This window comes from Papaver somniferum, chromosome 2, assembly GCF_003573695.1.
Source record: "Papaver somniferum cultivar HN1 chromosome 2, ASM357369v1, whole genome shotgun sequence".
Taxonomy (NCBI): domain Eukaryota; kingdom Viridiplantae; phylum Streptophyta; class Magnoliopsida; order Ranunculales; family Papaveraceae; genus Papaver; species Papaver somniferum.
In genome coordinates this window covers 61,715,409-61,735,886 of record NC_039359.1, presented here as the reverse complement: position 1 = coordinate 61,735,886, position 20,478 = coordinate 61,715,409, and the positions used below count along the sequence as shown (strand labels likewise).

At 33.7% G+C, this 20,478-nt stretch overlaps 1 long non-coding RNA gene across 2 annotated transcripts; it reads right to left on the bottom strand.

The window, feature by feature from the left end:
- Positions 1–1,979: 1,979 nt before the first annotated feature.
- LOC113347818 lies at positions 1,980–4,281 on the bottom strand. 2 transcript variants are annotated; one of them, XR_003359276.1, is made up of 4 exons: positions 4,257–4,281; positions 4,077–4,149; positions 2,897–3,454; positions 1,980–2,707 (listed from the first exon to the last, which is right to left on the bottom strand). It is a non-coding gene; the product is annotated as an uncharacterized LOC113347818 (long non-coding RNA). The 2 variants fall into 2 exon arrangements; XR_003359277.1 differs by having other exon boundaries at positions 1,980–3,087; positions 3,171–3,454.
- Positions 4,282–20,478: the final 16,197 nt, after the last annotated feature.

Genomic DNA, 20,478 nt, shown 5'->3' with positions numbered 1-20,478 from the left:
CGTGGAGAAAGCTGAAGAGGTAGTCGGGCTAGTTGTCACCGCGTGAAACGGGGACCAACCAGCACCGAAGACCAAACACCACTCATACGCCAATACGTATTGTCCATTTAGGAACGACCGTCTCAGGAAGAACTAGCAACTCATGTCAGAGGTGACAAGAGGAGCACGTGCTCCCGGGGCAAATCGTTCCCAATGGACACGCTCTGCACGAAAACTCAGCTACTGGCTACTTCGTAACGATTTGTCATCACTATCTAAGGTAAACAATTTGGCTTCACTAAAAAGTCTATCTGTAAACTAAAAAGTCTGAGATGGTAGTGGGGAACTAGAAAAGGAGGGAAGGATTTGCAAGCTAATTGGGCTTGAATACATTTTGCACCGGGCTTAAACTTAATTTCACGTATATTTTCTCTCTCGGACATTTCAGCAAGGCAAAATGCAGCCATACTTTCGCCCTTAAGATGGTAGTATATTATTTGAGTCTATTTCTGTCTACATTCCTAGCCATCAACCAACAGTGTCATATCATGACCCGAGCATTAAAATGTTAGATGTCGTAAAAATAATGTTATTCTTTTCATTTTTCTAACTTGTTTGTTTGAATTCGACTACATCTAAATCTGATTTATTATACCTAAACTAAAAATTGCAGATATCAATCAAGGTGACGTGAAACTTTTGACTCAATTAAGATATGTGCCCAACGGTACCTTAACTCGAATATTTTCAGATGAGCCGAGTTAAACATCAAATATTTTAGATTCAAATAAACAAGGTACGAGTTGTATTGGGCTTTAGGTTTGGCGTTTATACAACTAACGCACTGAGACATGAATGCTTTTGGGCCTAACTCACTTTGAATGAAACCTATTTTGAGGCAGACCGAGTTTTTTTGAGGCATACTCAACTTTCAGCCAAACCTATGTTTTTGCTTAGGTTCGGCTGATAATTTTCAGCCGAACGTATGCCTCAAAACACATTTGTACGCCTCAAAACAGGTTTTCTTTGAATGGACACCAGATAGTGAAGCCCAAAGTTGGCCGTCTTTTTTATTATTATTTTGACGGAAAAAGGACAATGAATTAGAAAAACAGTTGCACTATTAAGCAAATCACTAGATTTTGTGCCCGTCCTTCGTACCGGGGATCGGACTGTACGTTTTTGCGGGGTTTGCCCCTCCAGTGATGATGTACTTTTTTATTTGGTGTAACAGGGTTATTATTTTTTATTTATTTTTCATTTTCTGTACTCGATTACAATTTTGGTTTTGATATTACGCCTATTTATATTTAATTTGATTTTGTGTCCGTGCTACGCACCACGCATCGTTTTCTTTTAATCATATTTTTGATTTGGTAAAGTTCGGCCACGATTTTGCCTCACCTCGTCCCGTCCCGATTTAATTTGGTGTGGCTCGGCTTCGGGCATCTTTTTCTATTACCACATATTTTTGATTTGGTAAAGCTCGGTTTCTGCTTTGCCTCGTCCCGATTTAATTTGGTGTGGCACGACTTCGTCTTGATTTGGTGTCGCGTGGCTTCGACAGAATTGGCATGTTATGAATTTTTTATTCGAAGCACCGCCCCGTCGCAATGAATTAAGCCATTTCTTTTTTTTAACATAATTAGCATGTATGACAGGGCTAACTAACTGATAATGAATGATTTGGAAGAATTCAACGATAATTGTAAATCAACTCAAAATTCATAGATTCTGTGCACAATTGAGTAAATTTATGAATTGATTTCCATTGGGAGTTCACCAAACACAATCAGCTGCACCCAAACATAAACTAAAAATCAAAGAAGATTCTTACATTAAGAAGTAAAATTCAAATATATATATATATATATATATATATAATGACAAAATTATACTACAACAGTGTTTCCATACGCTCTAAAACAAACAAAGCGGAGTTGGAGAGGCCAAAGTATAGTATAATTGGTTACTTTCAATTAATTTAGTTGTTGGAGCTATATGCTGGCTTTGAGCCGATCAACAAATGAAAAATATCAAGTTGCCCAGTAACTATATTTTATCAAAGAGATGGCATTTCAATCAAGAGATGACAATATATAGCCACCGCCGACGTCTTCCCGCTTTGTAAATGTATATGACGGGTTTTGAAAATAATGCAAACCGTAATGTGTACCTCTGTCCCAGCATCACCATCTCAGAAGCAGTGGCGCGCACAATACATTACACTTCACTGTCTAGGGCAGTCAAAACGGAGAAGGTACTTGCATATATATAAAAGGGAAAGGGGAAGATTTATCTGAAACAAAAACCGAACTCATATGGAACCTTGGTAAAGGATCCTCAACCTTGTTTATTATGTGATGCTACTAAAAAAGTTTTATCTTCTCTGAACTAATCATCATAAAATGTGTTCACATGAGATCTCAATCTCATCCTTTATTTCAGGTGAAGTAGTGTGACCGATTGACAATTACTTAACACATCAAATAAGAACGCTAGATTAACAGTAAAAGTATGCACATCTCCTCGGTACTCATTTACACACTTGCTGCAGGAACCCTGGTCATATACATACTCTACCCGCCTAATGTAAGTTTTGCAAGCCATGTAGTACTCATCGTTACCATCAGCCAACCCAACAACCGTTGCTTCACAATAGATTACAGAAACATGAGGAGGTTAAACTAATTATTTGTTTACACTTAATGTCCCAGGATTCTTGAATCTGCCATGTACATAAAAATGCTAGATTAACATTAAAAAGACAACTCGGAGATTATCGCAAAAGAAAGATGGTCCGATTTCATCAACATGAATTTCCAAGGATTCTAAGAAAAATGGTCTCTGCAGGAAGAGACACACAATGTACTAACTACAAAAAAATGGATAAGGAAAAAAAAATTGCATCACTTACAATAGTGAATAGCACCTGACCTCTCATGTCACCACCATAAAGGCCTCAAACTGATGTAGCTTCTACTGTCAAAAATATAGGATTTGGACTACTCTGGTTTCTGTAGGGCACTTCTTGCATCCTAAATAATACCACCTATTGGTAGTCAACATTTGAATTGCAATGGCTTTGATAATAACTCAGTTGAATACCTGCATACATGGTTGGATAGCCATTAGTGATGTAAGGTTTATCTGTAACAATCTACTCACTCCAATATGCTTCCGCACCAAACCTATGATTTTCGGCAGTTAGGTAACTCTTCACTGATGCAGGCCTTCTGCGTGGGCTTTTCATGACTTAAGGACACGTTATCCAGTACCGGAGTGGTGTCTTGTTCAACCAGAGCATCAAGATGGGGGCGGATAGTGGTAACCGTTAAAAGCTAGGTGTGGTAACCGTTAAAAGCTAGGTGTCAGCTGTGGCTTGAGATTTTAGGATTCGAGCATGATCCAAAAGTCAGCTTTGCGATTTCACAATGGGTAAAAACCCAACTTCAATTGTCGCCACTGCCTTCTCCTGCATGGTACGGGTATTCCCAACAGAGCAACCCAAACAAACCTTAAATAGGCTTAAATACTGAAACTACTCAATTTATTTCCAAAATGAGATGCATCTATTGGATATATCTTTGACACAGAACTATGTACAGTTTAACCAAATAAACTCATATGCAGAGGATTAAAAGTTAAATAAACTTATTGAGTCATTAAGAAGACTTTGACAATACCATATGGCAAATTCAAATGTAACTTCAACAGTAACTAATTCTATTTTTGTCACGAAACTTCAACAGATAAACCCAATTAGGAATTTTAGAAACCCTAATAAATATATTGTAATCTCATAACATTACTTGCTCAAACATGTTTCTGAAATCAGTTAAAACAATTACTGCAATAATCAATGTTACGATTCGTTGATGAGTAATAAATAAATTGAACACCAAAATTAGTAAAAGAAAAAGAAAAGGAGTTTCTTATGCGAACCGAATGCTAGGAAATCGTTGATGAATTAGCCATTGCCTACCACAGTTGCAGGAAATAAAAACAATACACTGATACGGAGATGCATTCCCGGAACAGTTAATCAGAAGAATAAAAGAAAACAAAAAATTTAGTCCAGGGTTTTTATGCGTTACCTTCTTATTCTATTCCTTTTCATCATCATCTTTTTGATTCTGGTCGGCCTCCTAAAGAAAAAAAGTAAAAACCCTGAAAAAATCAACAGAATTGTCATCAGGAATTACAACAGAGAAGCAAGGAAGAACCAGAAATAAAAACAAAGAAAACACCACGCGTTTTGGGTGAGAAAAGAATACCAGTTGGGAGGAAGGAATTTTAGCTTTATCGGAATTATGTGTTTCGTAATTAAGAAACACAGTTATAATAGGAAACTCTTATCTCCGGATCGAACGCCTCCAGTTGTTTCTCACGGATAGGTTGATATTGGCCGTAGGATTACGAAATCAATGGTTGAGTTATGTGTTTCGGATTTAACGTATTTTTTTTGGGTTGGATTTCCATTCTAACACGATTTCTTTAATTATTTTTTTGGTTTGGATTTCCATTCTAACACGATTTCCTTAATTAAGCTGAAACTAACACGATTTCCTTAATTAAGCTGAAACAAAGAATTTCACGATTTCAATCTTCTTCTTTTTCCAGGATTTCGATATAAGTGTTGTCCATTTTAGACGGTGTTACTAACGTACAACTAAGTATTGGTGTAAACGCGGTGTAACGAAATTATTTAAGTTTAAATTCTGACATAAGTATTATCCACCTACTTTTTTTTCGACACTGTTACAAATGAAAACAAATTGTAACCAAATTAAGTAGCTGATGTAAACAAACTGTAACCAAATTATAATTATTACAACCAATACAGTTATGCCAGGTGTCCTCACCATAGCTTCTATATTAGAAAAGGCCTATTTCAGCCAATAGAAAATGGGGGTTTCTTTACCGTTTAACGTGAGAGCATATTTGTCAAGGCCTTTAAGGGGGAAGATGTCACTGTGAAGAAAAAATAACATACCAGCTCAATTATAGTAGAGATGAATTATGTAAAACCTGCTACAGCATTCCAGTTACTCGGAATTGTATTCAGAGTAATTCCTTCAAATAAATTTGAACCTACAGACCCATTGAACATGAGAATTTTGAAATTATCAATAATCTCATTCAGTTTTATTTTCCCTTGAACACTCTAGTGTTCCTTCCATTCCAAACTGCCTACCAAATGGCAAAAAGAATTAGATTCCATAATCTGCTTTTCCTGGAAATATTTGAAACTTTTTCCTGTTCCACTCCTCCAAAGTGTGCCTGAAAGATTGCTGAAAGCCCCATTGCAGATTATAATCTTTGAGAAAGTATAACCACACTGTTCTGATATTTAACAGTGCAAGATTAAGTGGTTATTAGATTTAGCATCTTACTTACACACTAAACAACCGTACACATAAATAGAATTCTCCAACTTATCCACAGTTGGTGAAACATTGTACCATAAGCACCAGACAAAAAAAAAATTACCTTCTAAAGTATTTTGGAATTCCAAAGACTTTTGGGGGGAAATGAGATCAAGCTATCATCTTCCAAGAAATTTGTAACAACATAAAACAATAGAAGAGTTACCATAAAGCCACCTTATATTATCACTCACATTGTCATAATTGATTGCAGGCAGTAAAGGGATTAAGGGGGAAACTTCATCCACTTATGTATTTTTTAAAGCTCTGCAAAAGTCCAGATACCAACCCTCCTCATTTGTTCCCAATTCTTGTATAAAAAGTTGGCAGATTTTCTGTTTGGTTCCTTGTTTCCCACTTAGGAAGCTTTTTTTCTCCCTTTTTGTCCATTACTTCATTTTGTTCTTCCCTTCAGATTTTTGGTCCGCATTCAATTAGTACTTTATGGTTAATGGATCTAGTTCTCTTCGTCACCAACATGTTCAATATCGTTTTAGCTCTTATACAATTTCAGTCTCACATATATTTATCAATCAAACCCAAAAATATTATCATGACTATAACAACAACTCTCTTGGTTTATCTGTTTCTAAACTTCTTGCAATAGGCACTACAACTGTGTACGACCAAAGCAAAGAAATTCGTGAGAATATATTTGTTTTGAAGGAAAAATAAAATGAAAATACGTAGGTTAACATATTTTTTTCTCCAAATTTTTGCAAATCTAAACACAAACAATTGGTAGAGCAATAAATTTGTTTATAAGAAACTGTAATTAAAATAAACATAAAATCCGACAAATCATAGAAAAGAAACAATTAACGATTACAATTATACTTGTAAGCATGTCATATTCAATTGATTCAAGTGAGATGTTTTATTAAGTTAGACTAGGATTTAGTGTGATGGTTGTATAAGCATTTGTTTTTTTAATACAATTTTAACCTTTTAAGCCAAAGAAAAGTTTCTATTTCAGTTTTAAATTATAAAAAAATTTATCGGAACAAAAATATAACCGCAAGTTTCTATATTTTGTCATTTCCTCTTTGAAACCATTTTTCATTCTAACCTCTTTAGGGATAAAAAGATTTTAAATAACAACGAACTTCTTTAGAATATACGATATGTTTTTAGTTTTCCCCACCATCTCATTCTTTAGTTAGTATAGGACCATATAGACTTCTGTTATCTCCTTTCTCATAAAAACATTGCTAATATCTAACATATCTAATAGCCAACACACCTAATTGGTAAACTAAGAAAATAATGAGTGGATATATAAGTATTTCTTTTGAAAGAAACCGATGAGATAAAATGGATACTTAGGGAATATAACATCCGTATAATTTACAGGAAATCTCTGTTTTGTGTGATAGCTCATGCACAAGTTATCATAAACCAAGAGGCTCATGACTTATATCTCAAGGTTACAAAATTTGAAAATGAAGAACCACCAAACTTATTCGGATGCATTGAAAAAAAGATAAACTTTTGTAATGTTTAGAGATAAGGTAATCAGTTTTTAGTTTTTTTAATCTCATCGGTACATGATTAGTTCTCTAGATAAAATATCTTCTTTTTTTTTTTTTTTTGTCTTTTGATTCAAGATGTTTAAAATTAATCAGTTGGATAAGAGTTATTTTGTCTAAACCAACTCGGAATATCAGGTGACACATTCTCATCATAAGTAAAATTCATGCGAGCATCTCTCGACTTCTTAGCTATCAAATGTGTTGCATTATTATCTAGCAAATCTTCTCACTGACATTCAGAACCAGATGGAAATTCCTAACAATTTATTTTTGATGTCTAAAATATGATTATAATAGACCCAATGAACTCAAACTCATTGACAGATTTCACAATTACATCAATATATATCTGACTCAAACACTACTTTTTCTTTTTTTAATCCCACTCAAATACTATTTTATTGAATCCCAGTTCCTTTAACCATCTGAGTGCTTTAACCATTGCTTAAACAGACTTGACTTCTTTATCTTTACGCTATGATTAACAGTTTTCTCCACCATCTCATCTCTAGGTAAGATAAAACCATATGGACTTCTTTATCTCTTTGCTCGTAAAAACTCTTCAAAAATGGTTATGTATCCTAGTATGCTATACCTATCCTATTTATAAACTAAATAAAATATAATGAGTTAATGAAAGTGTTTTTTTTTTGACGGGAAAACAATGAGATAAAATGAATACTTATATGGATACACCATCCATATAAATTACATGAGATGAAACCTTTGTTTTGTGTGATAACTCATGCACATGTTATCGTAAATTAGGAGTAATTGGAATCGATAACTACAAGATGTTCATGAGTCATATTTCCAAGGTTGCAAATATTGAAAATTAAACACCAATACACAAATTCGGTCACTTAGCCAAATCTTTCTTACAAGTTAGAACAAAATTGCGCTAGGTAAAGGCAAATAAAAAAATACAATCATGCTCGACAACTCACTACTGTCCAATAGCTACTTCCTAGCGAATTGTCACTATCAGTTGTAAACTGTAAATGATGGGTATAGCGCCCATTAATAAAATTTAAGGTCTGGATTGCATTTTTTGAGTCAATTATTTCTTGTTTTGGAAACATGGGAAGAGGTTTTATAAGATCCCCAAATTCTTTAACAAAATGTGAACTTCGAGAATAAGAATCTGGCTCCTAGCCAATTAAGCTAGTCCCTATCGATTCTTTTTCTATGGACACTCTTCACCATCTTCCCACAAGTGGCGAGCGCCATATAATTTTTCTAAAAAGTCTACTCCCAAATCCCACGAACGAAATGACCTAGAGGCTAAAGAATCACAATGGTAGATGATGTTATATTAGGATTTAGCCTTGGCATTTAGGTAGAACGATTTTTTGGGACCATGATTTTTTTTGAAGGGATCATGGTTTTATTTTTGGTGAAACATTTAGAAGTAAATATAAGTCACCCCTTATCCAAGTATTTATATTAATAATAAGATAGCATTTCCTAATTAAGTTTATGTAATGATGTTAGTGTGCTTTTTAGTTAGTGTAATGATTAGTTAGGTGATTATGTTAAGCTAATTAATGATTAGCGAAGATTAAATCAAAAAAAAAATTTAATTAAGTTATTGAGAGAGAAGAAGAAGGTGAGTACAAGACTTTTGGAAAAACTCTATTCTTTTCTTCTTTTATTTTTTGAATGTGAAACTTCAAACTAATCGGGCATACTTCAAATTTAGTTTTTTTGTTGCTTGAATTGGACAAAGTTTCTGAAAGTGAGAAATTTGATAGCTTGATTTGGGCTAAGTCAAATACGTTCGGATACAAAATCTGAAGAACAGGTAGCCGAACTTATCTGCAAATTTAGTTCGGCTAATGTTTATGAAGACACAGGTAACCGAACTTAGTTTTAACGGAGTTTCTGATTTCAAAGAAAAGTTCGGTTAGAAGAAAAAAATTGCGACGTAACCGAACTCAATAAATAGGTTTTCAAAGAAAAATCCGGTTAGGAGAAAAAATTTGCATAGTAACCGAACTCAATATATAGGATTTCAGAGAAAAGATCGGTTAGGAGGAAAAAATATGCACGTAACCAAAATTAGGCTAGGAAATAAAAAGTTCGGCTGGGAAATTAAAAACTTCGGCTAGGAAATAAAAAGTTTCGTTGGGAAATCAAAAAAATCCGCCTAGGGAATTAAAAGTTCGTCTAGGAATTGTGTTTTTGTGTTTATCAATTATGGTTTTAATTAAGTTTAGCAAGTTTAGGGAGGATGTTATTAGGTTAGTTATAATTTAAACAAGGATAAAGAATAAATTAATCATTTCTTAATTTTAGAACACCTCTTATAAGTATAGGAAAGATGGTCTATGTACATCATGGTCCCCAAAAAAAAAATATCATATTGGTCCACTAAAAATCGTACTTGAGGTAAACAATACACCAGGACACGACTGCTCTTTAGCGAAGTCCACTTTGAAATATAGTAAAGCCCAAATTTTGCAGATTGGCCATTTGGTTATCCATTCCCACTTAGGTATCTTTTTTCCCTTCTTATTCACTTGATCATTTGTTCCTTCTTTTCAATTTTCAGTCTGACAATTAGTCCTTGATGGTTAGTGTTCTCTTGGTGCCAACTTGTTCGATCTCGTTTTAACCTTTTTACAATTTTACTCTCACGTATTCATCGATGAAAGACAAGCAGATTATCATGACTATAACAACTTTCTTGGTTTATTTTCTCACAACTTTCACAGAATAGGCACTACAATTACATACTGAAAAATCGTGGGTATAACAACCACACCCAATAATTCGTTCGATAATATGTACGGAGTTAACTCTAATTTAATTCTGAGAACGCCAACTTAAAAGAGAGACTCAATCAAGAATTATATTAAAGAGTTTTTATCTCTTTCTCAATACGATCATAAAATCAAACAGGTAGAAATCCGCGAGCCTGATTGATACGAGAAATAACTTGGACGGTACCAAAGACCAATGCCCAAGTGTCAATCAAGTTCTATCCAACAAACGTGGTCGGATTTTTCAACTGATAGAACTATGCACAACCTGTGATATTTCAATTATATAAAAATATAATGCGGAAAAAAAATAACACAGACACCAGAATTTTTGCTAACGAAGAAACCGCAAATGCAGAAAAACCCCGGGACCTAGTCCAGATTTGAACACCACACTGTATTAAGCCGCTACAGATTCTAGCCTAGTACAAGTTAACTTCGAACTGGAATGTGGTTGAGACCTAACCAAGTCTTACACCAATTAAGGTACAGTCGCGGTCCTTACGCCTCTAGAACCACGCCAGATTCTGCGCACTTGATTCCCTTAGATGATCTTACCCACAACTAAGAGTTGCTATGACCCAAAGTCGAAGATTTATAAACAAATCTGTCTCCCAAAGATATGTTTATTCTTTATTCGATTTTGTTCCGTATATTGATACAAAGGTTAAGGTGAACAAGAAATACTAATAATCCGGTCTTATACTCCCTAAAAGCAGCCTAGAAATATTAGTCACCTCACAATAACCCAACTGATTAACAGCATAAGTTATTGCGGAATCACAAGAGTCTAAGACGAAGAACTGTTGTGATTACTTTTGATATCTTACCTATCGGAGATAAATCTCGAGTAAATCTTAGAGAAGATAAAACTGAATACGATAAAACAAGTAAGATCAGAATACGCAACTACAAAGAAAATAGTTGGATCTGGCTTCACGAATCCAAAATGAAGTCTTCAAGTCGTTAACCTAATAATGGTTTTGGAAAAACTTAGGTTAAAGGAGAATCAAATCTAATTTTCAACTAGAACACAGAAGAGTACTGAAATTAGGTTTTCCAGTTGCTAGAGTTCTCCCTTATATAGTGTTTCAAATTAGGGTTGCTTACAATCAAAGCTAAGATAGCTTAGTAACAAGGCACTCAATATTCACCGTCAGATACACTTCTGATTTAAGATTCAAGCTAAGTCTGCTTAGAAATTAAGCAATCAATCTCCATTGTTATATGGTCTTAGCTTGTTACACACAAATGAAATATACTTATATTTAGATATGGTTTACCGTACCTAAATGTGTATATTGAGTTGGCTCAATAATAGTTAACCAAAGTTAGCCATATTGACACTTTTGTCTTAACCATATTCATCTAACACTTCTAGATCAAATATGATGATCAATCAATCATGATAGATAATTAAATGAATCTCATGGAGTTGTTCAATTGTTCACTATCTCATAGAAATATATATGAACAAATTGAATTGAAATCGGTTTGATTCGTAATTGTACAAAATACTTATACAAGAATCAGTTCATGAACATTAAGCTACAGTTTGCAAAGATTGCAATCCTTAAATAATAAATATTTTAGTTCATGAGTATGATAATCATTCATAACCGATTTTAGAACTTAACCATGTGTTCTCCAACCAGGTACGCGAACAGCAGCTCCGGACCTTTGCCTAGTCAAGACGTTCGCGAACAACTGTTCCGGACCCAACTCAGTTAAACTCGTTCACATACTAGGTACGAAAACAAAAGTTCCGGACATTCTCAGGTAAATCCGTTCGCATGCTAGTACGCAAACAAAAGTTTCAGACCTGAATCATCACAATACAGTTCGCATACTAAGTATGCATACCATTTTGTATCCAAATAGGGTAATTGTTCTAAACTCTCATTTCAATCATTAAAACATCCTTGGAAGACGACAATAGTAGTCTCACACATACCATTAGCTTCAAGTAATTTTCGAGTGATCGAATGGTCAATATGAAACTTCCCGAGCTAACATCAAATGACTGTCTCACACAAATCATGTAAGATGTTCAAGGTAATTTGGTTTCCAGCAAATAAATTGTTTCCAACTAAACTTATCAAGAATATGATGAACATAGCTAAAGCAAAAATCTTTCAAGATATATTTCGTGAAATAAATAAGCGAGATAAACTCGACTCGAAATAGCAAATTTATATAATGTAAAAGTCTATATATCTATACGACTTAGTCTCGTTAGAAGATAGAATAGAATAGACTTCTGAGTGATAGATAAGTTTTAGTCTCCACATACCTTTTGTTGATGAAGTTCTTCCAAGTTCCTCAGTAGATCTTCGTCTTCAATTAGTGAATGCCATGAAGTCTGCTCAATTACACATTCTATCCTAATCCACTATAAGTAGACTAGAAATCAAGTATATATTTCTGATCAACTAAGTTTGATAAACAAGCTTGAGATAGCAACCACTTGCGAGTTCGACCGAGCAGTGCTCTAACAATATCTACCTTTGTCAATTTTAGAGACAAAACTATCAATACATATGGATTACAAAATAAATAAACTTTGTAGCTTCTCATCCATCATGCTTGATTTCCTTGGCTCTTCAACATTCCTTGAATTCTTCGTTAGTCCAAGTACTCCAGTGATTCTGAATGTGTTCAACTCAGCATCATTGTTGTTGAAGATCCGCAGCCATAACAATAAGAAAAAAGTAATCTCAATCATTGTTATACAATATCATAGTATTATTGTAGATAATCAAAGTCCAATTGTATCACAACTTTGAAATAATACTAAGGTGATATGTACCACTCCCCCTTAGTCAATACTTTCATCTTACAATGAAAACCACTCCCCCATAATGATCCATAAACCAAATTTATGTAGTGTGAACTACCAAATAATTCTCCCCATTTTTGTCAATATATAAATTGGCAAAGGTAAGAAAACTATGGGATCATAATGAAATTTTCAAAAAGATACTTCATGACTAAAAGAGAACATGTCAACTTTGCTTCGATGATTGCACCTAGTCGAAACTTAGTGTATTCATATAGGAGTTTATAAAGATACAAGATAACTCCTATAATATTTTACAGCCGCACTCCCCACAAAGATATGGCAATTAAGCACAAGTTCAATTAAGAACTCTCCCCATTTGATGTCATTCCCAAGAGAACAACATGAGCGACCTTACTTTTACAAGAAAAGAAGGATTTCTTTGGACGTGATTTGATAATGTCCAAAATATCATCGATTAAACTAATCACAAGAAAACCTTTATGATTAATTTAATCGGAAATCACTCAATCACTCTATCTTTTATCAAAATTTGCATAAAGACATAATAGACTTAACTTTTAAACATAAATGAGATAACCACAGATCACGAACGTGGATACATATATATCTCAAAAGCAATTGCAATATATGAAATTCCATATCCCAAATACATAGTAGACCACCACTGCTTCCTACCGATGGGATGTAATTCCATCCTTAATTGTCTTCATACCATAACTTCCTTACATGAACATCAAAAATCTGTTGCATTTTTGTCTCTTGAAAGAAACAAATCGCAATTCTCTGTGAAGCAATCACATTTTTTATTGAATTTTGTTTATCGAATTCATTCATGCCCCTTATATTAAGATCTTAAAATCCATTTAAAATGATTTCTTCCCTTACAGATTTAATCTCCTCCACACTATCTTCACCTTCAGCTACAGCATTAAGAGAATTGACCTCATGCTCATTTTTTTCAACCAACATTTCCTCGTCCACTTCATTGTTTTTCTGCACCTCTTTAAGGTTCCTCACTGCCTCATCTTCCATCTCCTTTCTAGTATGCTACACGCTGTAAGAATTAACTTCATTACTTTCTTCCCCAGACTCATCTGCATGCTGTAAAGGTGAATATCTCGACCCATTTCATGTGTTCTGAGTTGATGTAGCATTTGTGTTAACACTCAAACTCGCTCGTCTTCTAAATCCTGGCACAAAAACCCAACTCCCTTCTTTTTCTTCAAAAACATTAAGTCTAGTATCATTTTGAGATGGAGTATTTGTTGCTTCGGGCGCCACATTCCGCGAATGAGCCTTGACTAAGCATTCACTCCCAACTCTTCATAGTTTCCTAAACTTCCGTGTTTTGTTCGGCATAGTCCAGCATTGTTGCATCAAAAATCATCTACTATCCTAGCATAATCTTGTTCTGACAAAATTTCTTTAGGGGAGTAGTTAAAATCCCATTGTACTGTCAACACCAACTTTTCGCCTCCTATCTCTGTCACCACCACTGATACTCGGAAAAATGTGTTTTAGTGTCCAGTTTAATGGACAATGTCTCGGGGCGTATTGCTACCAACCCTCCTAGTTCAGTACAAATATTCTTGAAATTTTCCTTACTCCATAGTCTAAGTGGTAGCCTCCTAGTTAATCCACTTACCTGCATTATTAACGGATTCAACAAGGATAATTGTGGCTTCATTAGTCACCTTTTTTCTTTTAGATTGTGCTTCATATTCATTGTGCTTCCTAGATGGTAAACTCTGTAATGATTCCCCCTACCATTTGTATATTTTGATGATGATTCCTTCCTCCTTCCAAATCTCAGGCCTCCAAAGTATTCTCCACTCTACAGATTTCAGCTGCACCACTGCAGTGAGTTTATTAACTTCGTCCATCTTCAAGTATCGATGCCAGGTAATAGGTTTTGTTTGTCTAACACGAGTTTTCTTTTTTAATGGTCAAAATTTCAACTTTAAAATTAATGAATTTTAAGTGTTAATTTTAAATAATTAATCCTAATATTTGTTTGGTTTTAAGAAAAATCAAAACGATGAATTTCTTACAATAATAATATTTGTTTGGTTTTATTGTTTCTTACAACAATAAAAAAGGAGAAGAGGAATGTTATGATTACAAAAATAAATGATATAACTTTAGATTTAGTAAAAAAAAAATGGTGGTGCTATTCCGCTCCCTATTTCCCACCTTCCTATTATGCTCCCTTCAATCTAAACCCCACATCTGGGAAATGGTGAACCCCACCGGTACCTGAATGTGATTCAAATTCTAAATGTGTGGTGTAGATTGGAGGGAGCAGACTAGGGAGTTGGAGAACAGGGAGGTGAATAGCATTTCCAAAAGAAAAAGGACAATATATACAATTCATATTTTTAAGTAGCCATTTGTTTAAAGGGTGGGTATAAGAAAATCGTCCCTAAAATGTATTTAGGTCCCCTAAAAATGCCAGTTTATAACAGGACCATTAACTATCAAATACATGTATATCGAATCAAACCCCATTACTTTCATTATAATCCTATATATGTTAGCAATTTACACGGTTCTTCTTTTCTAGGATGTTTATTAAATGGGTCTAACAATGTAAAGGAACATCGCCACCATAAAGATCACACAATTGGTTAATATCATTCATGTGATTTTGGATTGTGTCCACGCGTGTATTGCCTATATATTGCAGCTCAAAAAATCAAAAGGTTATTAAGAAAACTTTGCAAATATTCTTTTGAAGTTTTTTTTCGATATGGCGGTGCTTAGGATTTTTGATAGTAATGTTGTGTTTTATAACAAAGAAAGAAAACACCATGAAATAAGTTTTCCGGGAGAGGCAAGGAAAAGCTCTCTATTAAATTAAGTTTGAAACATATTTCAGACCACGCTTTTTTCTACAATAAATTTTTGATCAAACGACGGAAAAATACGTTATTTCCATGGAAATAATGACCGATTCCAAGAAATTAACTCCTATCAATCAGTGGCTAGGATAAAATCCAACGATGGAGAATATTCATTTGCAATGTTTACTCGATTTTGATATCATTTTTTCCTTGACTAAATGTGTTACATTTGGCGATGAAAAGGAGGATGTCTAAAAATGTTAAGAAGAAGTTCATTTTCATTGCATTGTCTCTTAAATTTGTTTTAGCCTTTTTTTGGTTCATTTGATTTTCATACACACCAACTTAGATATTTGGCTATTGATTTGTTGTTTATAAGAGAAGTTCGTTAATCATTTTTTAAATATTTTTCATAACAAGTTGTTAATATCTCATAAGCAAGAAGCAGACCCATGCATCGCAAGGTTGATAAACTAGTAAATATAATAACCAACAAATCATGGGTAGATAAGTGGTTACTCAATGAAAGAAACAATCAAAGATTACTATAATACCCGTAAGCACAATACTATTCAATTGGGATTAAGTTGGACAAGGATTTAATGTGATGGTTCATGGTTGTATAAGCATTTACCTTTTTTAATACAATCCTAACCTTTTAAGCCAATCAAAAGTTTATATTTCAGTTTTAAAATTATAAAATTTTAAGCGGAACAAAAATATAACCGCATGTATCTACATTCTGTAATTTTATCCCTTAAAAATATTTTACCTTGTAACCTCTTTAGGCATAAAAGCATTATATATAACAAAAAATTTCTCCATGACAGACTATACAGTATATTTTTTAGTTTGCTCCACCGTCTCATTCTTTAGTTAGTATAGAACCATATGGACCTTTGTTATCTTTTTTCTTACGAAAACTCTTCTAATATCCAACTTATCCAATATCCAAACATATCTGGTTGGTAAACTAAGAAAATGAGGAGTTAATATAAAAGTGTTTCTTTTAAAAGAAAAACAATGAGATGATATAAATAACTAGTGAATGCCCCAGCCGTATAGTTTACATGAAACCTCTGTTTTGTGTGATAGCTCATGCACAATGTGATTAAATTAACTAAAGATGAATATTATGCTAGATATTCAAACTGGTATATCTAATCCCTTTTTCTGCTCTTTTCTAATTCGGTGATTGAATCCGGTATACACCTGTTCTGGAAACTGTCAGTTTTTGGCTCGTGTTTGGAGTTGCTTCTTTACTCAGACTGACTTTAAGCATTCGCCTAGGTTCATGATGGATCTTTTCTATCATTGGGGACATGATTTTTAGACTCGTACGAGTCAAACTCGGGGTTTTGACTTTTCTTAAATCGTTGACCAAGTCAACCTCATGGTTTCCAATCATAATTTCTAAATTAAATGTTTGATTAAAAGAAGAAAGTTGTACGGGATTGAACATCAGACCTCCCAGATGGTTCACACATCCACTAACCACTAAGCCAATCTTTTTGTTGTCATTAATATTAAAACTACATTAAATTTATAAGTTACCTACGCAACAGTTATTGAAAATAGACACGTACTTATGACTTTTGTTAAATGTTTTCCATAATTTAATATTGCTCGTAAGAAAATATACGTTTCAAAAATGAACCATGAATCTACGATTCACGATTCAACATACAATTCGATTCTTAAAAATAGAAAAACGATTCATATTACGATTTACGATTTAAAAAAACCTTGATTGGGGGAGTTTCGTACTAAATCCAGGTGGAAAGGAACTTTTGAAATGGCCCCTGCTAGATATGCTGAAACCTTTGGATTGAAATAAATGTGAGAAAGCTTAACGGTAAAAAGGATAATGTGCATGCGATTATAGTTGAGTCGAAAATCACCCGTCTCCTTTGGACTCGATGTCTCCCAGCACTGTCAAGTACTAATATTCATTAGGCCATTTGTAACTTGAAGAAGATACTTTCTGATCCTCCTCACCATTGTTGTCTTTGGGTTTTCCTCTCTTTTTTATGGATTTTCTTGGTGTCTTAGTTACGTTGCAGCCGTATACTATCTACCTTCCTCTTAATATATCTCTTTATTTACTAAGCAAAAATAAAATAAATTAAGAGTTGTTGGAATTGATAAACACAAGAGACCCATGACTCATATATTTCAAGGTTACCAGATTTGGAAATTAACCACTACTAAAAAAAAGTTCAGTCACCTAGCTGAACACAGTGATGCGGCGCCATCAAAAATAAAATAAAAAATACGGACGGTGTATCTTTTGAGTCTAATTTGGGATAATTAGAATTTGGTACTCGGGTTTAGACCAAGATTAGTGTTTGGTCTAACATTTGTCCAATATTAAGGATTAGTATCTGGACCATACGTTGACCTGCACTGACTGTTTATGACCAGATTTTAATTAATTTTATAAAATAAAAAAAAACTATAAAATTCTAGTTTACAAATTCACCCCTGAAATAGGTCTAGGATTCGACGGTTGTAATCTAAATACTTCAACCTACGGTCTAGATCTAGATTAATCCATTCTCTTTTTAACGCGCGGGTTACAGCCTCAGAGCTGTCACCATCCGAGTAGTAAAACTCCAACAAAACAAATGGTGTAAATAAACCCCAAATCCCCCTAACTGTCTAAAATACCCTCACGTATTTCACGTTCCACCACGTATCTTCTTCTAGTTCTCTTTCTTGGTCTCTCAACATAAGAAAAATATCAGATCTAAGAAATTCATTATCCTTGTCTTCATCGGTAGCGAAAATCATCTTCCGATTGTCGATTTTCACTTCTTCAATGATTACAACCAATGAAACCAATTGTGACCAAAATCGTCTCAATTTTCTGACCTAAATCCTTTCAAACAACAAAATGGTGAAGAAGCAAATTAAACAAGAGAAAAAAGAGAGATAAAAAGTTAAAGGAAACAATGAAAAAACTCCAAAAGGTAAGAATCGTACTAACTCTATGGTTTCGGTGTTGATGATGTTAACTTTTTTGGCCTTTTTTTGATGAAATCAACATGAGCTTAGCCATTAATCAGGTTGATGCTTCATTTCTTTCAATTGAATATGAAATAAAGATTATTAGGTTTAATCTTTTTTGATTTTTTGGGTTTTTTGTTTAGTTTAGGTTTCATTTGTTAGGTTTAAGTTTAATCTGGTACTGATCAGAGTCTTACCAGATTAATTAGGCTTAGGTTACATTTTTTTCTCAATTGAATGTGAAATAGTTCTATTTTAAAAAATTATGTTGGTGGATTTTATTTCTTATTTTTCTGATGAAACCATATTTGGTTTCATCATTTCCACTTGTGGTTTACATATGCTTGACTATTTCTTGTTGGTGTGTGATATTGTCTTCATTTGGTTTCACCATCTTCACTTATGGTTACATATTTTTGTTGGGTGTGTTCTCTGTTGGGCGTGTTTAATTGATGTAACCAGATTTGGTTTCACCATTTTCAGTTATTGGTTTAAAAATTGTTCAGTTATGGTTATGGTTTCATCATTTTGTTGGTGCTTATGATTTAGATATGGTTTACCAACAGGGAGAAAAAGAGAAACAGAGCCGTATTTGTACAATGTTTGGTTTCACCATTTTTATTTATTGGTTTCACCATTTTGTTGGTGCTTATGGTTTAGATATGGTTTAACAACAGGGAGAAAAAGAGAAACAGAGTCGTATCGGTGCAATGTTTGGTTCCATATGTTCCGTATTGGTTGCACTTTTTGATGATAAAAAATGTTGTTAATATTTGCTGAAACAATGTTTGGTTCCATATGTTTTTGTCTACAATTTTTTTGATGAAACCAATCTTGGTTACATCAAACAATTTAACTAAAAACCAATCTTTTTGTGTTCTCCAGATGAATGTGGGTCACCGTAAAGGATCATTGGTGCTTGCGTATAGTGAACATGAAAAAGTCTTTGTCCAGCGCGTAGGGGAAGAGGATATTAGTGTTGAAGAGTACATTGATCTTGAAATGCAGGTTGCTGATGGCAATGAAAAGTGTGTTGCTGGAAGTGAAAAGAATGTCGGTGCTAGAAGTTCAGTGAATAAAGAACATATCACAAATGAGTAGATTGCTGGTACTAGCAATGGAGTGCCTGCTCAAAGTGAAGAAAATGCTGGTGCTGAAGAAAACTCTTATAAAGCCAAATACTGATGGACGAGAACTTTGATCGAAAATCTTAAAACCGCCGGTATCAAAGGGATTTCTAGAGAATATGAAGCACTGCTGGCAAAATATGATACAGACGATAGGTTACAACAATATGAATAAACTAGTTGTAATACTTGTTAACTAGATGTAATAGCATTTTGCAACATTATACGTTTCGATTCAAAATACTTATAATAGTTTATAACACATTTCAATTTCTTATGCATGGTTTTAATTGTCAAATTTACTTTGTCTTGTAGAATTGATTCAAATGTCTGATTGCTTTCAAATGAAAAAATTCCAACATAGTGCAGATGAATCCATGGAAAAAAACAGTAAAAAATGATGAAAACAAAAATGGTCCCAACATATTCCATATGGAAACATATGTAATATGATGAAACCTATTTTGATTCCAACATAATACGATGAAACCTGTTTTGGTTCCAGCAAATTATCAAAGCCTGCAACTCTGACAAACTTAATCTAAAATGAAACAAACATAATACACCTACATACAATTAACATAATCAACATGTTTAACTGTAAAAAGATGTACACAAGAGGATAAATGAAAAAACCCAGTAAAAACAAATATCAAAATGAAATCTGAAAACTGAAATTCAATGAATTATAGTCGAAATAACTTCAATTGATGCAATTTCAACTGATAATAAAGTCGAGATATAAACTGAATTGAAAACAGATCTAAAATAAAGTGAAACTGTAACTTCAGTTCTATTCATCAATTAAACTAAAAGAAAATCGACATGAAATTGATCTTGAATTAAATTCTCTTCTCTGAATGATGAAATCGAAACCTAAAAACACGAAGAGAATAATAACATGGAGATTCAAAAAAAATTTAATCTGATTTATTAGGAGATGATTAAAAACCAAGAAATCGATCTGAATTCAAAAATCGGCAGGAGATGA